Source organism: Ambystoma mexicanum, chromosome 4q, assembly GCF_040938575.1.
Source record: "Ambystoma mexicanum isolate Mex_15411 chromosome 4q, UKY_AmexF1_1, whole genome shotgun sequence".
In the NCBI taxonomy this organism is placed as follows: domain Eukaryota; kingdom Metazoa; phylum Chordata; class Amphibia; order Caudata; family Ambystomatidae; genus Ambystoma; species Ambystoma mexicanum.
In genome coordinates this window covers 1,260,059,749-1,260,078,761 of record NC_090928.1, presented here as the reverse complement: position 1 = coordinate 1,260,078,761, position 19,013 = coordinate 1,260,059,749, and positions in this window count along the sequence as shown.

Here is a 19,013-nt window from a genome sequence, read left to right as displayed (position 1 = left end):
GTCAGTAGATCCTTCAGAGGTTTCAAGATGTCTGTGTCAGGGTGAAGAGACCCTTCTGACGTCTCAAGATGTCCCATGTCAGGGGTGAAGAGACCCTTCTGAGGTCTCGAGATGTCCCGTGTCAGGGGTGAGTAGACCCTTCTGAGGTCTCAAGATGTCCCGTGTCAGGTGTGTGTAGATCCTTCTGAGGTCTCAAGATGTCCCATGTCAGGGGTGAGTAGACCCTTCTGAGGTCTCAAGATATCCCGTGTTAAGTGTGAGTAGATCCTTCTGAGGTCTCAAGATGTCCTGTGTCAGGGGTGAAGAGACCCTTCTGAGATCTCAAGATGTCCCGTGTCAGGTGTGAGTAGATCCTTCTGAGGTCTCAAGATGTCCTGTGTCAGAGGTGAAGAGACCCTTCTGAGGTCTCAAGATGTCCTGTGTCAGGGGTGAAGAGACCCTTCTGATGTCTCAAGATGTCCCGTGTCAGGGGTGAAGAGACCCTTCTGAGGGCTGAAGATGTCCCGTGTCAGGGGTGAAGAGACCCTTCTGAGGGCTCAGGATGTCCCGTGTCAGGGGTGAAGAGACCCTTCTGAGGTCTCAAAATCTCCCCGTGTCAGGGGGGAAGAGACCCTTCTGAGGTCTCAAGATGTCCTGTGTCAGGTGTGAGTAGATCCTTTTGAGGTCTCAAGATGTCCCGTGTCAGGTGTGAGTAGATCCTTCTGAGGTCTCAAGATGTCCCGTGTCAGGTGTGTGTAGACCCTTCTGAGGTCTCAAGATGTCTCGTGTCAGGGGTGAGTAGATCCTTCTGAGGTCTCAAGATGTCCCGTGTCAGGTGTGAGTAGATCCTTCTGAGGTCTCAAGATGTCCCGTGTCAGGGGTGAAGAGACCCTTCTCAGGTCTCAAGATGTCTCGTGTCTGGGGTGAAGAGACCCTTCTGAGGTCTCAAGATGTCCCTTTTCAGGGGTGAAGAGACCCTTCTGATGTCTCAAGATGTCCCGTGTCAGGGCTGAAGAGACCCTTCTGAGGTCTCAAGATGTCCCGTGTCAGGTGTGAGTAGATCCTTCTGAGGTCTCAAGATGTCCCATGTCAGGTGTGAGTAGATCCTTCTGAGGTCTCAAGATGTCCCGTGTGAGGGGTGAAGAGACCCTTCTGAGGTCTCAAGATGTCCTGTGTCAGGTGTGAGTAGATCCTTCTGACGTCTCAAGATGTCCCGTGTCAGGTGTGTGTAGATCCTTCTGAGGTCTCAAGATGTCCCGTGTCAGGTGTGAGTAGGTCCTTCTGAGGTCTGAAGATGTCACATGTCAGGTGTGAGTAGATCCTTCTGAGGTCTCAAGATGTCCCGTGTCAGGGGTGAAGAGACCCTTCTCAGGTCTCAAGATGTCTCATGTCTGGGGTGAGTAGACCCATCTGAGGTCTCAAGATGTCCCGTGTCAGGGGTGAGTAGACCCTTCTGAGGTCTCAAGATGTCCCGTGCCAGGTGGGAGTAGATCCTTCTGAGGTCTCAAGATGTCCCGTGACTGGGGTGAAGAGACCCTTCTGAGGTCTTAAGATGTCCCGTGTAAGGTGTGAGTAGACCCTTCTGAGGTCTCAAGATGTGTTGTGTCAGGGGTGAAGAGACCCTTCTGAGGTCTCAAGATGTTCTGTGCCAGGGGTGAAGAGACCCTTCTGACGTCTCAAGATGTCCTGTGTCAGGCGTGAAGAGACCCTGCTGAGGTCTCAAGATGTCCCGTGACAGGTGTGAGTAGACCCTTCTGAGGTCTCAAGATGTTCCGTGTCTGGGGTGAAGAGACCCTTCTGAGGGCTCAAGATGTCCCGTGTCAGGGGTGAAGAGACCCTTCTGAGGTCTCAAGATGCCCCGTGTCAGGTGGGAGTAGATCCTTCTGAGGTCTCCAGATGTCTCATGTCAGGTGTGAGTAGATCCTTCTGAGATCTCAAGATGTCCTGTGTCGGGGTGAAGAGACCCTTCTGAGGTCTCAAGAGGTCCTGTGTCGGGGTGAAGAGACCCTTCTGAGGTCTCAAGATGTCCCGTGTCAGGGGTGAGTAGACCCTTCTGAGGTCTCAAGATGTCCCGTGTCAGGGGTGAAGAGACCCTTCTGAGGTCTCAAGATGTCCCGTGTCTGGGGTGAAGAGACCCTTCTGAGGTCTCAAGATGTCCCGTGCCAGGTGTGAGTAGACCCTTCTGAGGTCCCTAGATGTCCCGTGTCAGGTGTGAGTAGATCATTCTGAGATCTCAAGATGTCCCGTGTCAGGGGTGAGTAGACCCTTCTGAGGTGTCAGGTGTCAAGATGTCCCGTGTCAGGTGTCAGTAGATCCTTCAGAGGTTTCAAGATGTCCGTGTCAGGGGTGAAGAGACCCTTCTGAGGGCTGAAGATGTCCCGTGTCAGGGGTGAAGAGACCCTTCTGAGGGCTCAAGATGTCCTGTGTCAGGGGTGAAGAGACCCCTCTGAGGTCTCAAGATGTCCCGTGTCTGGGGTGAAGAGACCCTTCTGAGGTCTCAAGATGTCCCGTGCCAGGTGTGAGTAGACCCTTCTGAGGTCTCTAGATGTCCTGTGTCAGGTGTGAGTAGACCCTTCTGAGGGCTCAAGATGTCCCGTGTCAGGTGTGAGTAGATCCTTCTGAGGTCTCAAGATGTCCTGTGTCAGGGGTAAAGAGACCCTTCTGAGGGCTCAAGATGTCCCGTGTCAGGGGTAAAGAGACCCTTCTGAGGGCTCAAGATGTCCCGTGTCAGGGGTGAAGAGACCCTTCTCAGGTCTCAAGATGTCTCGTGTCTGGGGTGAAGAGACCCTTCTGAGGTCTCAAGATGTCCCGTTTCAGGTGTGAGTAGACCCTTCTGAGGGCTCAAGATGTCCCGTGTCAGGTGTGAGTAGATCCTTCTGAGGTCTCAAGATGTCCTGTGTCAGGGGTAAAGAGACCCTTCTGAGGGCTCAAGATGTCCCATGTCAGGGGTAAAGAGACCCTTCTGAGGGCTCAAGATGTCCTGTGTCAGGGGTAAAGAGACCCTTCTGAGGGCTCAAGATGTCCCGTGTCAGGTGTGAGTAGACCCTTCTGAGGTCTCTAGATGTCCTGTGTCAGGTGTGAGTAGACCCTTCTGAGGGCTCAAGATGTCCCGTGTCAGGTGTGAGTAGATCCTTCTGAGGTCTCAAGATGTCCTGTGTCAGGGGTAAAGAGACCCTTCTGAGGGCTCAAGATGTCCCGTGTCAGGGGTAAAGAGACCCTTCTGAGGGCTCAAGATGTCCCGTGTCAGGGGTGAAGAGACCCTTCTCAGGTCTCAAGATGTCTCGTGTCTGGGGTGAAGAGACCCTTCTGAGGTCTCAAGATGTCCCGTTTCAGGTGTGAGTAGACCCTTCTGAGGGCTCAAGATGTCCCGTGTCAGGTGTGAGTAGATCCTTCTGAGGTCTCAAGATGTCCTGTGTCAGGGGTAAAGAGACCCTTCTGAGGGCTCAAGATGTCCCATGTCAGGGGTAAAGAGACCCTTCTGAGGGCTCAAGATGTCCTGTGTCAGGGGTAAAGAGACCCTTCTGAGGGCTCAAGATGTCCCGTGTCAGGGGTGAAGAGACCCTTCTGAGGACTCAAGATGTCCCGTGTCAGGGGTGAGTAGACCCTTCTGAGGTCTCAAGATGTCCCGTGTCAGGGGTGAGTAGACCCTTCTGAGGTGTCAAGATGTCCCGTGTCAGGTGTCAGTAGATCCTTCAGAGGTTTCAAGATGTCTGTGTCAGGGTGAAGAGACCCTTCTGACGTCTCAAGATGTCCCATGTCAGGGGTGAAGAGACCCTTCTGAGGTCTCAAGATGTCCCGTGTCAGGGGTGAAGAGACCCTTCTGAGGTCTCTAGATGTCACGTGTCAGGTGTGAGTAGAGCCTTCTGAGATCTCAAGATGTCCCGTGTCAGGGGTGAGTAGACCCTTCTGAGGTGTCAAGATGTCCTGTGTCAGGTGTGAGTAGATCCTTCTGAGGTCTCAAGATGTCCTGTGTCAGGGGTGAAGAGACCCTTCTGAGGTATCACAATGCCCCGTGTCTGGGGTGAAGAGACCCTTCTGAGGTCTCAAGATGTCCCGTGTCAGGTTTGAGTAGATCCTTCTGAGGTCTCAAGATGTCCCGTGTCAGGGGTGAAGAGACCCTTCTGAGGTATCACGATGTCCCGTGTCTGGGGTGAAGAGACCCTTCTGAGGTCTCAAGATGTCCCGTCTCTGGGGTGAAGAGACCCTTCTGAGGTCTCAAGATGTCCCGTGTCAGGGGTGAAGAGACCCTTCTGAGGTCTCAAGATGTCCCGTGTCAGGTGTGAGTAGATCCTTCTGAGGTCTCAAGATGTCCCGTGTCAGGTGTGAGTAGATCCTTCTGAGGTCTCAAGATGTCCCGTGTCTAGGGTGAAGAGACCCTTCTGAGGTCTCAAGATGTCCTGTGTCAGGGGTGAAGAGACCCTTCTGAGGTATCACGATGTCCCGTGTCTGGGGTGAAGAGACCCTTCTGAGGTCTCAAGATGTCCCATGTCAGGTGTGAGTAGATCCTTCTGAGGTCTCAAGATGTCCCGTGTCAGCGTGAAGAGACCCTTCTGAGGTCTCAAGATGTCCTGTCTCTGGGGTGAAGAGACCCTTCTGAAATCTCAAGATGTCCCGTGTCAGGGGTGAAGAGACCCTTCTGAGGTCTCAAGATGTCCCGTGTCAGGTGTGTGTAGATCCTTCTGAGGTCTCAAGATGTCCCGTGTCAGGGGTGAGTAGACCCTTCTGAGGTCTCAAGATATCCCGTGTTAAGTGTGAGTAGATCCTTCTGAGGTCTCAAGATGTCCTGTGTCAGGGGTGAAGAGACCCTTCTGAGATCTCAAGATGTCCCGTGTCAGGTGTGAGTAGATCCTTTTGAGGTCTCAATATGTCCTGTGTCAGAGGAGAAGAGACCCTTCTGAGGTCTCAAGATGTCCTGTGTCAGGGGTGAAGAGACCCTTCTGATGTCTCAAGATGTCCCGTGTCAGGGGTGAAGAGACCCTTCTGAGGGCTGAAGATGTCCCGTGTCAGGGGTGAAGAGACCCTTCTGAGGGCTCAGGATGTCCCGTGTCAGGGGTGAAGAGACCCTTCTGAGGTCTCAAAATCTCCCCGTGTCAGGGGGGAAGAGACCCTTCTGAGGTCTCAAGATGTCCCGTGTCAGGGGTGAGTAAACCCTTCTGGGGTCTCAAGATGTCCCGTGTCAGGTGTTTGTAGACCCTTCTGAGGTCTCAAGATGTCCTGTGTCAGGGGTGAGTAGATCCTTCTGAGGTCTCAAGATGTCATGTGTCAGGTATGAGTAGATCCTTCTGAGGTCTCAAGATGTCCCGTGTCAGGGGTGAAGAGACCCTTCTGAGGTCTCAAGATGTCCTGTGTCAGGTGTGAGTAGATCCTTTTGAGGTCTCAAGATGTCCCGTGTCAGGTGTGAGTAGATCCTTCTGAGGTCTCAAGATGTCCCGTGTCAGGTGTGTGTAGACCCTTCTGAGGTCTCAAGATGTCACGTGTCAGGGGTGAGTAGATCCTTCTGAGGTCTCAAGATGTCCCGTGTCAGGTGTGAGTAGATCCTTCTGAGGTCTCAAGATGTCCCGTGTCAGGGGTGAAGAGACCCTTCTCAGGTCTCAAGATGTCTCGTGTCTGGGGTGAAGAGACCCTTCTGAGGTCTCAAGATGTCCCTTTTCAGGGGTGAAGAGACCCTTCTGATGTCTCAAGATGTCCCGTGTCAGGGCTGAAGAGACCCTTCTGAGGTCTCAAGATGTCCCGTGTCAGGTGTGAGTAGATCCTTCTGAGGTCTCAAGATGTCCCATGTCAGGTGTGAGTAGATCCTTCTGAGGTCTCAAGATGTCCCGTGTGAGGGGTGAAGAGACCCTTCTGAGGTCTCAAGATGTCCTGTGTCAGGTGTGAGTAGATCCTTCTGACGTCTCAAGATGTCCCGTGTCAGGTGTGTGTAGATCCTTCTGAGGTCTCAAGAAGTCCCGTGTCAGGTGTGAGTAGGTCCTTCTGAGGTCTGAAGATGTCACATGTCAGGTGTGAGTAGATCCTTCTGAGGTCTCAAGATGTCCCGTGTCAGGGGTGAAGAGACCCTTCTCAGGTCTCAAGATGTCTCATGTCTGGGGTGAGTAGACCCTTCTGAGGTCTCAAGATGTCCCGTGTCAGGGGTGAGTAGACCCTTCTGAGGTCTCAAGATGTCCCGTGCCAGGTGGGAGTAGATCCTTCTGAGGTCTCAAGATGTCCCGTGACTGGGGTTAAGAGACCCTTCTGAGGTCTTAAGATGTCCCGTGTAAGGTGTGAGTAGACCCTTCTGAGGTCTCAAGATGTGTTGTGTCAGGGGTGAAGAGACCCTTCTGAGGTCTCAAGATGTTCTGTGCCAGGGGTGAAGAGACCCTTCTGAGGTCTCAAGATGTCCCGTGTCAGGTGTGAGTAGATCCTTCTGAGGTCTCAAGATGTCCCATGTCAGGTGTGAGTAGATCCTTCTGAGGTCTCAAGATGTCCCGTGTGAGGGGTGAAGAGACCCTTCTGAGGTCTCAAGATGTCCTGTGTCAGGTGTGAGTAGATCCTTCTGACGTCTCAAGATGTCCCGTGCCAGGTGGGAGTAGATCCTTCTGAGGTCTCAAGATGTCCCGTGACTGGGGTGAAGAGACCCTTCTGAGGTCTCAAGATGTCCCGTTTCAGGTGTGAGTAGATCCTTCTGAGGTCTCAAGATGTCCCATGTCAGGTGTGAGTAGATCCTTCTCAGGTCTCAAGATGTCTCATGTCTGGGGTGAGTAGACCCTTCTGAGGTCTCAAGATGTCCCGTGTCAGGGGTGAGTAGACCCTTCTGAGGTCTCAAGATGTCCCGTGCCAGGTGGGAGTAGATCCTTCTGAGGTCTCAAGATGTCCCGTGACTGGGGTGAAGAGACCCTTCTGAGGTCTCAAGATGTCCCGTTTCAGGTGTGAGTAGACCCTTCTGAGGGCTCAAGATGTCCCGTGTCAGGTGTGAGTAGATCCTTCTGAGGTCTCAAGATGTCCTGTGTCAGGGGTAAAGAGACCCTTCTCAGGGCTCAAGATGTCCCATGTCAGGGGTAAAGAGACCCTTCTGAGGGCTCAAGATGTCCTGTGTCAGGGGTAAAGAGACCCTTCTGAGGGCTCAAGATGTCCCGTGTCAGGGGTGAAGAGACCCTTCTGAGGACTCAAGATGTCCCGTGTCAGGGGTGAGTAGACCCTTCTGAGGTCTTAAGATGTCCCGTGTCAGGGGTGAAGAGACCCTTCTGAGGTCTCAAGATGTCCCGTGTCAGGGGTGAGTAGACCCTTCTGAGGTGTCAAGATGTCCCGTGTCAGGTGTCAGTAGATCCTTCAGAGGTTTCAAGATGTCTGTGTCAGGGTGAAGAGACCCTTCTGACGTCTCAAGATGTCCCATGTCAGGGGTGAAGAGACCCTTCTGAGGTCTCAAGATGTCCCGTGTCAGGGGTGAAGAGACCCTTCTGAGGTCTCTAGATGTCACGTGTCAGGTGTGAGTAGAGCCTTCTGAGATCTCAAGATGTCCCGTGTCAGGGGTGAGTAGACCCTTCTGAGGTGTCAAGATGTCCTGTGTCAGGTGTGAGTAGATCCTTCTGAGGTCTCAAGATGTCCTGTGTCAGGGGTGAAGAGACCCTTCTGAGGTATCACGATGTCCCGTGTCTGGGGTGAAGAGACCCTTCTGAGGTCTCAAGATGTCCCGTGTCAGGTTTGAGTAGATCCTTCTGAGGTCTCAAGATGTCCCGTGTCAGGGGTGAAGAGACCCTTCTGAGGTATCACGATGTCCCGTGTCTGGGGTGAAGAGACCCTTCTGAGGTCTCAAGATGTCCCGTCTCTGGGGTGAAGAGACCCTTCTGAGGTCTCAAGATGTCCCGTGTCAGGGGTGAAGAGACCCTTCTGAGGTCTCAAGATGTCCCGTGTCAGGTGTGAGTAGATCCTTCTGAGGTCTCAAGATGTCCCGTGTCAGGTGTGAGTAGATCCTTCTGAGGTCTCAAGATGTCCCGTGTCTAGGGTGAAGAGACCCTTCTGAGGTCTCAAGATGTCCTGTGTCAGGGGTGAAGAGACCCTTCTGAGGTATCACGATGTCCCGTGTCTGGGGTGAAGAGACCCTTCTGAGGTCTCAAGATGTCCCATGTCAGGTGTGAGTAGATCCTTCTGAGGTCTCAAGATGTCCCGTGTCAGGGTGAAGAGACCCTTCTGAGGTCTCAAGATGTCCTGTCTCTGGGGTGAAGAGACCCTTCTGAAATCTCAAGATGTCCCGTGTCAGGGGTGAAGAGACCCTTCTGAGGTCTCGAGATGTCCCGTGTCAGGGGTGAGTAGACCCTTCTGAGGTCTCAAGATGTCCCGTGTCAGGTGTGTGTAGATCCTTCTGAGGTCTCAAGATGTCCCGTGTCAGGGGTGAAGAGACCCTTCTCAGGTCTCAAGATGTCTCGTGTCTGGGGTGAAGAGACCCTTCTGAGGTCTCAAGATGTCCCTTTTCAGGGGTGAAGAGACCCTTCTGATGTCTCAAGATGTCCCGTGTCAGGGCTGAAGAGACCCTTCTGAGGTCTCAAGATGTCCCGTGTCAGGTGTGAGTAGATCCTTCTGAGGTCTCAAGATGTCCCATGTCAGATGTGAGTAGATCCTTCTGAGGTCTCAAGATGTCCCGTGTGAGGGGTGAAGAGACCCTTCTGAGGTCTCAAGATGTCCTGTGTCAGGTGTGAGTAGATCCTTCTGACGTCTCAAGATGTCCCGTGTCAGGTGTGTGTAGATCCTTCTGAGGTCTCAAGAAGTCCCGTGTCAGGTGTGAGTAGGTCCTTCTGAGGTCTGAAGATGTCACATGTCAGGTGTGAGTAGATCCTTCTGAGGTCTCAAGATGTCCCGTGTCAGGGGTGAAGAGACCCTTCTCAGGTCTCAAGATGTCTCATGTCTGGGGTGAGTAGACCCTTCTGAGGTCTCAAGATGTCCCGTGTCAGGGGTGAGTAGACCCTTCTGAGGTCTCAAGATGTCCCGTGCCAGGTGGGAGTAGATCCTTCTGAGGTCTCAAGATGTCCCGTGACTGGGGTTAAGAGACCCTTCTGAGGTCTTAAGATGTCCCGTGTAAGGTGTGAGTAGACCCTTCTGAGGTCTCAAGATGTGTTGTGTCAGGGGTGAAGAGACCCTTCTGAGGTCTCAAGATGTTCTGTGCCAGGGGTGAAGAGACCCTTCTGAGGTCTCAAGATGTCCCGTGTCAGGTGTGAGTAGATCCTTCTGAGGTCTCAAGATGTCCCATGTCAGGTGTGAGTAGATCCTTCTGAGGTCTCAAGATGTCCCGTGTGAGGGGTGAAGAGACCCTTCTGAGGTCTCAAGATGTCCTGTGTCAGGTGTGAGTAGATCCTTCTGACGTCTCAAGATGTCCCGTGCCAGGTGGGAGTAGATCCTTCTGAGGTCTCAAGATGTCCCGTGACTGGGGTGAAGAGACCCTTCTGAGGTCTCAAGATGTCCCGTTTCAGGTGTGAGTAGATCCTTCTGAGGTCTCAAGATGTCCCATGTCAGGTGTGAGTAGATCCTTCTCAGGTCTCAAGATGTCTCATGTCTGGGGTGAGTAGACCCTTCTGAGGTCTCAAGATGTCCCGTGTCAGGGGTGAGTAGACCCTTCTGAGGTCTCAAGATGTCCCGTGCCAGGTGGGAGTAGATCCTTCTGAGGTCTCAAGATGTCCCGTGACTGGGGTGAAGAGACCCTTCTGAGGTCTCAAGATGTCCCGTTTCAGGTGTGAGTAGACCCTTCTGAGGGCTCAAGATGTCCCGTGTCAGGTGTGAGTAGATCCTTCTGAGGTCTCAAGATGTCCTGTGTCAGGGGTAAAGAGACCCTTCTCAGGGCTCAAGATGTCCCATGTCAGGGGTAAAGAGACCCTTCTGAGGGCTCAAGATGTCCTGTGTCAGGGGTAAAGAGACCCTTCTGAGGGCTCAAGATGTCCCGTGTCAGGGGTGAAGAGACCCTTCTGAGGACTCAAGATGTCCCGTGTCAGGGGTGAGTAGACCCTTCTGAGGTCTTAAGATGTCCCGTGTCAGGGGTGAAGAGACCCTTCTGAGGTCTCAAGATGTCCCGTGTCAGGGGTGAGTAGACCCTTCTGAGGTGTCAAGATGTCCCGTGTCAGGTGTCAGTAGATCCTTCAGAGGTTTCAAGATGTCTGTGTCAGGGTGAAGAGACCCTTCTGACGTCTCAAGATGTCCCATGTCAGGGGTGAAGAGACCCTTCTGAGGTCTCAAGATGTCCCGTGTCAGGGGTGAAGAGACCCTTCTGAGGTCTCTAGATGTCACGTGTCAGGTGTGAGTAGAGCCTTCTGAGATCTCAAGATGTCCCGTGTCAGGGGTGAGTAGACCCTTCTGAGGTGTCAAGATGTCCTGTGTCAGGTGTGAGTAGATCCTTCTGAGGTCTCAAGATGTCCTGTGTCAGGGGTGAAGAGACCCTTCTGAGGTATCACGATGTCCCGTGTCTGGGGTGAAGAGACCCTTCTGAGGTCTCAAGATGTCCCGTGTCAGGTTTGAGTAGATCCTTCTGAGGTCTCAAGATGTCCCGTGTCAGGGGTGAAGAGACCCTTCTGAGGTATCACGATGTCCCGTGTCTGGGGTGAAGAGACCCTTCTGAGGTCTCAAGATGTCCCGTCTCTGGGGTGAAGAGACCCTTCTGAGGTCTCAAGATGTCCCGTGTCAGGGGTGAAGAGACCCTTCTGAGGTCTCAAGATGTCCCGTGTCAGGTGTGAGTAGATCCTTCTGAGGTCTCAAGATGTCCCGTGTCAGGTGTGAGTAGATCCTTCTGAGGTCTCAAGATGTCCCGTGTCTAGGGTGAAGAGACCCTTCTGAGGTCTCAAGATGTCCTGTGTCAGGGGTGAAGAGACCCTTCTGAGGTATCACGATGTCCCGTGTCTGGGGTGAAGAGACCCTTCTGAGGTCTCAAGATGTCCCATGTCAGGTGTGAGTAGATCCTTCTGAGGTCTCAAGATGTCCCGTGTCAGGGTGAAGAGACCCTTCTGAGGTCTCAAGATGTCCTGTCTCTGGGGTGAAGAGACCCTTCTGAAATCTCAAGATGTCCCGTGTCAGGGGTGAAGAGACCCTTCTGAGGTCTCGAGATGTCCCGTGTCAGGTGTGTGTAGATCCTTCTGAGGTCTCAAGATGTCCCGTGTCAGGGGTGAGTAGACCCTTCTGAGGTCTCAAGATGTCCCGTGTCAGGTGTGTGTAGATCCTTCTGAGGTCTCAAGATGTCCCATGTCAGGGGTGAGTAGACCCTTCTGAGGTCTCAAGATATCCCGTGTCAGGGGTGAGTAGACCCTTCTGAGGTGTCAAGATGTCCTGTGTCAGGTGTGAGTAGATCCTTCTGAGGTCTCAAGATGTCCCGTGTCAGGTGTTTGTAGACCCTTCTGAGGTCTCAAGATGTCCCGTGTCAGGGGTGAGTAGATCCTTCTGAGGTCTCAAGATGTCATGTGTCAGGTATGAGTAGATCCTTCTGAGGTCTCAAGATGTCCCGTGTCAGGGGTGAAGAGACCCTTCTGAGGTCTCAAGATGTCCTGTGTCAGGTGTGAGTAGATCCTTTTGAGGTCTCAAGATGTCCCGTGTCAGGTGTGAGTAGATCCTTCTGAGGTCTCAAGATGTCCCGTGTCAGGTGTGTGTAGACCCTTCTGAGGTCTCAAGATGTCACGTGTCAGGGGTGAGTAGATCCTTCTGAGGTCTCAAGATGTCCCGTGTCAGGTGTGAGTAGATCCTTCTGAGGTCTCAAGATGTCCCGTGTCAGGGGTGAAGAGACCCTTCTCAGGTCTCAAGATGTCTCGTGTCTGGGGTGAAGAGACCCTTCTGAGGTCTCAAGATGTCCCTTTTCAGGGGTGAAGAGACCCTTCTGATGTCTCAAGATGTCCCGTGTCAGGGCTGAAGAGACCCTTCTGAGGTCTCAAGATGTCCCGTGTCAGGTGTGAGTAGATCCTTCTGAGGTCTCAAGATGTCCCATGTCAGGTGTGAGTAGATCCTTCTGAGGTCTCAAGATGTCCCGTGTGAGGGGTGAAGAGACCCTTCTGAGGTCTCAAGATGTCCTGTGTCAGGTGTGAGTAGATCCTTCTGACGTCTCAAGATGTCCCGTGTCAGGTGTGTGTAGATCCTTCTGAGGTCTCAAGATGTCCCGTGTCAGGTGTGAGTAGGTCCTTCTGAGGTCTGAAGATGTCACATGTCAGGTGTGAGTAGATCCTTCTGAGGTCTCAAGATGTCCCGTGTCAGGGGTGAAGAGACCCTTCTCAGGTCTCAAGATGTCTCATGTCTGGGGTGAGTAGACCCTTCTGAGGTCTCAAGATGTCCCGTGTCAGGGGTGAGTAGACCCTTCTGAGGTCTCAAGATGTCCCGTGCCAGGTGGGAGTAGATCCTTCTGAGGTCTCAAGATGTCCCGTGACTGGGGTGAAGAGACCCTTCTGAGGTCTTAAGATGTCCCGTGTAAGGTGTGAGTAGACCCTTCTGAGGTCTCAAGATGTGTTGTGTCAGGGGTGAAGAGACCCTTCTGAGGTCTCAAGATGTTCTGTGCCAGGGGTGAAGAGACCCTTCTGAGGTCTCAAGATGTCCCGTGTCAGGTGTGAGTAGATCCTTCTGAGGTCTCAAGATGTCCCATGTCAGGTGTGAGTAGATCCTTCTGAGGTCTCAAGATGTCCCGTGTGAGGGGTGAAGAGACCCTTCTGAGGTCTCAAGATGTCCTGTGTCAGGTGTGAGTAGATCCTTCTGACGTCTCAAGATGTCCCGTGTCAGGTGTGTGTAGATCCTTCTGAGGTCTCAAGATGTCCCGTGTCAGGTGTGAGTAGGTCCTTCTGAGGTCTGAAGATGTCACATGTCAGGTGTGAGTAGATCCTTCTGAGGTCTCAAGATGTCCCGTGTCAGGGGTGAAGAGACCCTTCTCAGGTCTCAAGATGTCTCATGTCTGGGGTGAGTAGACCCTTCTGAGGTCTCAAGATGTCCCGTGTCAGGGGTGAGTAGACCCTTCTGAGGTCTCAAGATGTCCCGTGCCAGGTGGGAGTAGATCCTTCTGAGGTCTCAAGATGTCCCGTGACTGGGGTGAAGAGACCCTTCTGAGGTCTCAAGATGTCCCGTTTCAGGTGTGAGTAGACCTTCTGAGGGCTCAAGATATCCCGTGTCAGGTGTGAGTAGATCCTTCTGAGGTCTCAAGATGTCCTGTGTCAGGGGTAAAGAGACCCTTCTGAGGGCTCAAGATGTCCCATGTCAGGGGTAAAGAGACCCTTCTGAGGGCTCAAGATGTCCTGTGTCAGGGGTAAAGAGACCCTTCTGAGGGCTCAAGATGTCCCGTGTCAGGGGTGAAGAGACCCTTCTGAGGACTCAAGATGTCCCGTGTCAGGGGTGAGTAGACCCTTCTGAGGTCTTAAGATGTCCCGTGTCAGGGGTGAAGAGACCCTTCTGAGGTCTCAAGATGTCCCGTGTCAGGGGTGAGTAGACCCTTCTGAGGTGTCAAGATGTCCCGTGTCAGGTGTCAGTAGATCCTTCAGAGGTTTCAAGATGTCTGTGTCAGGGTGAAGAGACCCTTCTGACGTCTCAAGATGTCCCATGTCAGGGGTGAAGAGACCCTTCTGAGGTCTCAAGATGTCCCGTGTCAGGGGTGAAGAGACCCTTCTGAGGTCTCTAGATGTCACGTGTCAGGTGTGAGTAGAGCCTTCTGAGATCTCAAGATGTCCCGTGTCAGGGGTGAGTAGACCCTTCTGAGGTGTTAAGATGTCCTGTGTCAGGTGTGAGTAGATCCTTCTGAGGTCTCAAGATGTCCTGTGTCAGGGGTGAAGAGACCCTTCTGAGGTATCACGATGTCCCGTGTCTGGGGTGAAGAGACCCTTCTGAGGTCTCAAGATGTCCCATGTCAGGTTTGAGTAGATCCTTCTGAGGTCTCAAGATGTCCCGTGTCAGGGGTGAAGAGACCCTTCTGCGGTATCACGATGTCCCGTGTCTGGGGTGAAGAGACCCTTCTGAGGTCTCAAGATGTCCCGTCTCTGGGGTGAAGAGACCCTTCTGAGGTCTCAAGATGTCCCGTGTCAGGGGTGAAGAGACCCTTCTGAGGTCTCAAGATGTCCCGTGTCAGGTGTGAGTAGATCCTTCTGAGGTCTCAAGATGTCCCGTGTCAGGTGTGAGTAGATCCTTCTGAGGTCTCAAGATGTCCCGTGTCTAGGGTGAAGAGACCCTTCTGAGGTCTCAAGATGTCCTGTGTCAGGGGTGAAGAGACCCTTCTGAGGTATCACGATGTCCCGTGTCTGGGGTGAAGAGACCCTTCTGAGGTCTCAAGATGTCCCATGTCAGGTGTGAGTAGATCCTTCTGAGGTCTCAAGATGTCCCGTGTCAGGGTGAAGAGACCCTTCTGAGGTCTCAAGATGTCCTGTCTCTGGGGTGAAGAGACCCTTCTGAAATCTCAAGATGTCCCGTGTCAGGGGTGAAGAGACCCTTCTGAGGTCTCGAGATGTCCCGTGTCAGGGGTGAGTAGACCCTTCTGAGGTCTCAAGATGTCCCGTGTCAGGTGTGTGTAGATCCTTCTGAGGTCTCAAGATGTCCCGTGTCAGGGGTGAGTAGACCCTTCTGAGGTCTCAAGATATCCCGTGTTAAGTGTGAGTAGATCCTTCTGAGGTCTCAAGATGTCCTGTGTCAGGGGTGAAGAGACCCTTCTGAGATCTCAAGATGTCCCGTGTCAGGTGTGAGTAGATCCTTCTGAGGTCTCAAGATGTCCTGTGTCAGAGGTGAAGAGACCCTTCTGAGGTCTCAAGATGTCCTGTGTCAGGGGTGAAGAGACCCTTCTGATGTCTCAAGATGTCCCGTGTCAGGGGTGAAGAGACCCTTCTGAGGGCTGAAGATGTCCCGTGTCAGGGGTGAAGAGACCCTTCTGAGGGCTCAAAATCTCCCCGTGTCAGGGGGGAAGAGACCCTTCTGAGGTCTCAAGATGTCCCGTGTCAGGGGTGAGTAAACCCTTCTGAGGTCTCAAGATGTCCCGTGTCAGGGGTGAGTAGATCCTTCTGAGGTCTCAAGATGTCATGTGTCAGGTATGAGTAGATCCTTCTGAGGTCACAAGATGTCCCGTGTCAGGGGTGAAGAGAACCTTCTGAGGTCTCAAGATGTCCTGTGTCAGGTGTGAATAGATCCTTTTGAGGTCTCAAGATGTCCCGTGTCAGGTGTGAGTAGATCCTTCTGAGGTCTCAAGATGTCCCGTGTCAGGTGTGTGTAGACCCTTCTGAGGTCTCAAGATGTCTCGTGTCAGGGGTGAGTAGATCCTTCTGAGGTCTCAAGATGTCCCGTGTCAGGTGTGAGTAGATCCTTCTGAGGTCTCAAGATGTCCTGTGTCAGGGGTGAAGAGACCCTTCTCAGGTCTCAAGATGTCTCGTGTCTGGGGTGAAGAGACCCTTCTGAGGTCTCAAGATGTCCCTTTTCAGGGGTGAAGAGACCCTTCTGATGTCTCAAGATGTCCCGTGTCAGGGCTGAAGAGACCCTTCTGAGGTCTCAAGATGTCCCGTGTCAGGTGTGAGTAGATCCTTCTGAGGTCTCAAGATGTCCCATGTCAGGTGTGAGTAGATCCTTCTGAGGTCTCAAGATGTCCCGTGTGAGGGGTGAAGAGACCCTTCTGAGGTCTCAAGATGTCCTGTTTCAGGTGTGAGTAGATCCTTCTGACGTCTCAAGATGTCCCGTGTCAGGTGTGTGTAGATCCTTCTGAGGTCTCAAGATGTCCCGTGTCAGGTGTGAGTAGGTCCTTCTGAGGTCTGAAGATGTCACATGTCAGGTGTGAGTAGATCCTTCTGAGGTCTCAAGATGTCCCGTGTCAGGGGTGAAGAGACCCTTCTCAGGTCTCAAGATGTCTCATGTCTGGGGTGAGTAGACCCTTCTGAGGTCTCAAGATGTCCCGTGTCAGGGGTGAGTAGACCCTTCTGAGGTCTCAAGATGTCCCGTGCCAGGTGGGAGTAGATCCTTCTGAGGTCTCAAGATGTCCCGTGACTGGGGTGAAGAGACCCTTCTGAGGTCTTAAGATGTCCCGTGTAAGGTGTGAGTAGACCCTTCTGAGGTCTCAAGATGTGTTGTGTCAGGGGTGAAGAGACCCTTCTGAGGTCTCAAGATGTTCTGTGCCAGGGGTGAAGAGACCCTTCTGACGTCTCAAGATGTCCTGTGTCAGGCGTGAAGAGACCCTGCTGAGGTCTCAAGATGTCCCGTGACAGGTGTGAGTAGACCCTTCTGAGGTCTCAAGATGTTCCGTGTCTGGGGTGAAGAGACCCTTCTGAGGTCTCAAGATGTCCCGTGTCAGGGGTGAGTAGATCCTTCTGAGGTCTCAAGATGTCCTGTGTCTGGGTGGTAGACCCTTCTGAGGTCTCAGGATGTCCCGTGTCAGGTGTAAGTAGATCCTTCTGAGGTCTCAAGATGTCCCGTGTCTGGGGTGAAGAGACCCTTCTGAGGTCTCAAGATGTCCCGTGTCAGGGGTGAGTAGACCCTTCTGAGGTCTCAAGATGTCCCGTGTCAGGTGTGTGTAGACCCTTCTGAGGTCTCAAGATGTCCCGTGTCAGATGTGAGTAGATCCTTCTGAGGTCTCAAGATGTCCCGGGTCTGGGGTGAGTCGAACCTTCTGAGGTCTCAAGATGTCCCGTGTCAGGGGTGAGTAGACCCTTCTGAGGTCTCAAGATGTCCCGTGTCAGGTGTGAGTAGATCCTTCTGAGGTCTCAAGATGTCCCATGTCAGGGGTGAGTAGACCCTCCTGAGGTCTCAAGATGTCCCGTGTCAGGTGTGTGTAGACCCTTCTGAGGTCTCAAGATGTCCTGTGTCAGGGGTGAGTAGACCCTTCTGAGGTCTCAAGATGTCCCGTGTCAGGTGTGAGTAGATCCTTCTGAGGTCTCAAGATGTCTCATGTCAGGTGTGAGTAGATCCTTCTGAGGTCTCAAGATGTACCGTGTTAAGTGTGAGTAGATCCTTCTGAGGTCTCAAGATGTCCCGTGTCAGGGTTGAAGAGACCCTTCTGAGGTCTCAAGATGTCTCGTGTCTGGGGTGAGTAGACCCTTCTGAGGTCTCAAGATGTCCCGTGTCAGGGGTGAGTAGATCCTTCTGAGGTCTGAAGATGTCCCGTGTCAGGTGTGAGTAGATCCTTCTGAGGTCTCAAGATGTCCCGTGTCAGGTGTGAGTAGATCCTTCTGAGGTCTCAAGATGTCCTGTGTCAGGGGTGAAGAGACCCTTCTGAGGGCTCAAGATGTCCCGTGTCAGGGGTGAAGAGACCCTTCTGAGGTCTCAAGATGCCCCGTGTCAGGTGGGAGTAGATCCTTCTGAGGTCTCCAGATGTCTCATGTCAGGTGTGAGTAGATCCTTCTGAGATCTCAAGATGTCCTGTGTCGGGGTGAAGAGACCCTTCTGAGGTCTCAAGAGGTCCTGTGTCGGGGTGAAGAGACCCTTCTGAGGTCTCAAGATGTCCCGTGTCAGGGGTGAGTAGACCCTTCTGAGGTCTCAAGATGTCCCGTGTCAGGGGTGAAGAGACCCTTCTGAGGTCTCAAGATGTCCCGTGTCTGGGGTGAAGAGACCCTTCTGAGGTCTCAAGATGTCCCGTGCCAGGTGTGAGTAGACCCTTCTGAGGTCCCTAGATGTCCCGTGTCAGGTGTGAGTAGATCCTTCTGAGATCTCAAGATGTCCCGTGTCAGGGGTGAGTAGACCCTTCTGAGGTGTCAGGTGTCAAGATGTCCCATGTCAGGTGTCAGTAGATCCTTCAGAGGTTTCAAGATGTCCGTGTCAGGGGTGAAGAGACCCTTCTGAGGGCTGAAGATGTCCCGTGTCAGGGGTGAAGAGACCCTTCTGAGGGCTCAAGATGTCCTGTTTCAGGGGTGAAGAGACCCCTCTGAGGTCTCAAGATGTCCCGTGTCTGGGGTGAAGAGACCCTTCTGAGGTCTTAAGATGTCCCGTGCCAGGTGTGAGTAGACCCTTCTGAGGTCTCTAGATGTCCTGTGTCAGGTGTGAGTAGACCCTTCTGAGGGCTCAAGATGTCCCGTGTCAGGTGTGAGTAGATCCTTCTGAGGTCTCAAGATGTCCTGTGTCAGGGGTAAAGAGACCCTTCTGAGGGCTCTAGATGTCCCGTGTCAGGGGTAAAGAGACCCTTCTGAGGGCTCAAGATGTCCCGTGTCAGGGGTGAAGAGACCCTTCTCAGGTCTCAAGATGTCTCGTGTCTGGGGTGAAGAGACCCTTCTGAGGTCTCAAGATGTCCCGTTTCAGGTGTGAGTAGACCCTTCTGAGGGCTCAAGATGTCCCGTGTCAGGTGTGAGTAGATCCTTCTGAGGTCTCAAGATGTCCTGTGTCAGGGGTAAAGAGACCCTTCTGAGGGCTCAAGATGTCCCGTGTCAGGGGTAAAGAGACCCTTCTGAGGGCTCAAGATGTCCCGTGTCAGGGGTAAAGAGACCCTTTTGAGGGCTCAAGATGTCCCGTGTCAGGGGTGAAGAGACCCTTCTGAGGACTCAAGATGTCCCGTGTCAGGGTGAGTAGACCCTTCTGAGGTCTTAAGATGTCCCGTGTCAGGGGTGAAGAGACCCTTCTGAGGTCTCAAGATGTCCCGTGTCAGGGGTGAAGAGACCCTTCTGAGGTCTCTAGATGTCACGTGTCAGGTGTGAGTAGAGCCTTCTGAGATCTCAAGATGTCCCGTGTCAGGGGTGAGTAGACCCTTCTGAGGTGTCAAGATGTCCTGTGTCAGGTGTGAGTAGATCCTTCTGAGGTCTCAAGATGTCCTGTGTCAGGGAGGAAGAGACCCTTCTGAGGTATCACGATGTCCCGTGTCGGGGGTGAAGAGACCCTTCTGAGGTCTCAAGATGTCCCGTGTCAGGTGTGAGTAGATCCTTCTGAGGTCTCAAGATGTCCCGTGTCAGGGGTGAAGAGACCCTTCTGAGGTATCACGATGTCCCGTGTCTGGGGTGAAGAGACCCTTCTGAGGTCTCAAGATGTCCCGTCTCTGGGGTGAAGAGACCCTTCTGAGGTCTCAAGATGTCCTGTGTCAGGGGTGAAGAGACCCTTCTGAGGTCTCAAGATGTCCCGTGTCAGGTGTGAGTAGATCCTTCTGAGGTCTCAAGATGTCCCGTGTCAGGTGTGAGTAGATCCTT